The 2,895-nt window shown below is 63.1% G+C and overlaps 1 pseudogene across 1 annotated transcript in view; it reads right to left on the bottom strand.

The window, feature by feature from the left end:
• Positions 1-1,471: 1,471 nt before the first annotated feature.
• The window catches only part of LOC144676986 (plexin-A1 pseudogene), an 11,463-nt pseudogene continuing 10,039 nt past the window's right edge, over positions 1,472-2,895 (bottom strand). Inside the window, exon 2 of the transcript XR_013575460.1 lies at positions 1,472-2,699. The product of XR_013575460.1 is annotated as a plexin-A1 pseudogene (transcript). The remainder of the gene's footprint in view (positions 2,700-2,895) is intronic.

The following is a 2,895-nucleotide window of genomic DNA, read 5'->3' as shown; positions in this document are numbered from 1 at the left end:
GGGCTGGAGGAGGTTACAGAGATAGGGAGGGTTGTAGGGGATGGAGGAGGTTACAGAGATAGGGAGGGTTGTAGGGGCTGGAGGAGGTTACAGAGATAGGGAGGGGTGTAGGGGCTGGAGGAGGTTACAGAGATAGGGAGGGTTGTAGGGGCTGGAGGAGGTTACAGAGATAGGGAGGGTTGTAGGGGCTGCAGGAGGTTACAGAGATAGGGAGGGGTGTAGGGGCTGGAGGAGGTTACAGAGATAGGGAGGGTTGTAGGGGCTGGAGGAGGTTACAGAGATAGGGAGGGTTGTAGTGGCTGGAGGAGGTTACAGAGATAGGGAGGGTTGTAGGGGCTGGAGGAGGTTACAGAGTTTGGGAGGGTTGTAGGGGCTGGAGGAGGTTACAGAGATAGGGAGGGTTGTAGGGGCTGGAGGAGGTTACAGAGATAGGGAGGGTTGTAGCAGCTGGAGGAGGTTACAGAGATAGTCAGTGTTGTCGGTACTTGGAGGAGGTTACAGAGATAGGGAGGGTTGTAGGGGCTGGAGGGGATTACAGAGATAGGGAGGGTTGTAGGGGCTGGAGGAGGTTACAGAGATAGGGAGGGTTGTAGGGGCCGGAGGAGGTTACAGAGATAGGGAGGGTTGTAGGGGCTGGAGGAGGTTAGAGAGATAGGGAGGGTTGTAGGGGCTGGAGGAGGTTACAGAGTTTGGGAGGGTTGTAGGGGCTGGAGGAGGTTACAGAGATAGGGAGGGTTGTAGGGGCTGGAGGAGGTTACAGAGATAGGGAGGGATATAGGGGCTGGAGGAGGTTACAGAGATAGGGCGAGTTGTAGGGGTGAGAGGAGGTTAGAGAGATAGGGAGGTTTGTTGGGGTTGAGGAAGTGACAGAGATTGGGAGGGTTGTAGGGACTGGAGGAGGTTACAGAGATAGGGAGGGTTGTAGGGGCTGGTGGAGGTTACTGAGATAGGGAGGGTTGTAGGGGCTGGAGGTGGTTAAAGAGATAGGGAGGGTTGTAGGGGGCTGGAGGAGGTTACAGATATAAGGAGGGTTGTAGGGGCTGTTGGAGGTTACAGAGATAGGGAGGGTTGTAGGCGCTGGAGGAGGTTACGGAAATAGGGAGGGTATTTGGGGTTGAGGAGGTGACAGAGATTGGGAGGGTTGTAGGGTCTGGAGGAGGATACAGAGATAGGGAGGGTTGTAGGTACTTCGAGGATGTTAGAGAGATAGCGAGGGTATTTGGGGCTTGAGGAGGTGACAGAGACGGGGAGCTGCGGTGGATGGGAGACGGTAGGCTGGGCAGACAGACGTGGAGCCTGGCTGGGGTAGAGATGTGGAGCAACCGGGCGGAGGAGCCTCGGGGTTTTGGTGGTGGGGGTCTGGGGGTAGCACGGTGCGTGGCGGTATGAGTGGCCAAACAGCGTAGCCCGGCAACCCTCCCACCCCCCGACATTCCCCTCCGACCCCCCCCCCCGGAACCCCATTACTCACCGAGTTGATGCAGACCAGCTCCTTGTTGAGGAGCCAGGGCAGCGAGAGCTTGCCGTCGCCCCGGTAACAGGACTGGATCCGGGCCTTGATGCGTTCCTTGATGGCGCCCAGGGTGAAGAGGCAGAGGAGGGACTCGCCCGGCGGGTCGGCCCGGTGCTTCTGGCCCCGGGCGAAGACGGCGAAGAGGACCTCCTCCTCCTCGGAGACGCCCAGGGAGCGCGCCAGGCTGCGGCCGGGCTTGGCCAGGTGGGCGGCCTGGACCAGGCGGTACTCCACCCCGTCCCGGGTGCAGCCGATGGGGAACTCCACGTAGGAGTAGAACTTGGCGTCCCCGGCGCAGAGCCGGACGATCTTGGAGGTGTAGAAGGCCTCTCCGGCCGCCTCCGGCCAGGTCAGCTCGGTGTCCAGCTGCAGGGTGACGAAGTAGACGAAGGGCTGGCTGGCGAAGGCGTAGACGTAGTAGATGTCGAAGGCCGGGAAGCGGGAGAGGGTGTCCGACGGGATCTTCAGCTGCGAGGAGACGAACTCGTCCTGGTAGACCAGGCCGAACATGCGGGCGTCCTCGGCCTGAGGGGTCAGCCTGCGGCTGGAGAGGGTGGGGAAGTACTCGGACTTGCCGGCGATGGAGGTGCCGATGAAGAGGCTGCTCTCGCCGGGCGCCCCGGGGTTGGGCACGGCCACCCCGGCCGTGGCCCCCGACTCGTTGACGCTGGAGAGGTAGTGCTCCTTGCGGTGCTGAGGCTCGCCCAGCTTGAAGAGGTCGGCCAGCCTCAGCAGCTGGCAGACCCCCTGCCAGGCGCTGCCGCAGGCCACCAGGCGCTGCCCCGCGTAGTCGATCAGCAGCAGCTTGTTGACGTTGGCGGCCGGCGCCAGGCCCTGGGCGCAAGCCCGCACGCTGGGCGGCGGGTAGCAGCGGGCGTTGTCCTCCACCGGCCCTGTCACGTGGGCCCGGGGTTGGCTCAGGTTGGCCGACAGTTTGTAGACCCGGTTGACGGCGCCCAGGAAGACGGCCCCGGTCTCCCGGTGGACGGCCAGGTGGGCCAGGCTGGTGCCCGGCGCCGAGAAGACCAGGAAGTCCGGCCGGTGGGCCCCGGCCAAGTCCCCGGCCGCCAGCCCCCACAGCGCCAGCCCGATCAGGTAGGCGGCCATCTTGGGCCCTCTCTGGCCCCGACCCCCTCTTCGTCTGCCGCGACCCGAATTTATTCCGTCTCCGGGCGGCGAGTCATTCCTGTGAGGGGTGGGGGGGAAAGGAGAAAGAAGAAGATTACAGCCAGTTCCCCTCAGAGGGCCAACCCTCACCCACTCCCCCCCGAAGGCCATGGGGCGCCCATCGCATGCATCCATACAACACCCCACTAACGTCCCCCTGAGGAGCTCCACACGCCAGGGAGCGCCGCCGCGCTGTGGGAGGGTCAGTGCTGAGG

Source organism: Cetorhinus maximus, unplaced genomic scaffold (genome assembly GCF_964194155.1).
Source record: "Cetorhinus maximus unplaced genomic scaffold, sCetMax3.hap1.1 HAP1_SCAFFOLD_2102, whole genome shotgun sequence".
Classification (NCBI taxonomy): Eukaryota; Metazoa; Chordata; class Chondrichthyes; order Lamniformes; family Cetorhinidae; genus Cetorhinus; species Cetorhinus maximus.
Note: the sequence above shows the minus strand (reverse complement) of the source record. Positions and strands in the feature narration are given on the sequence as shown.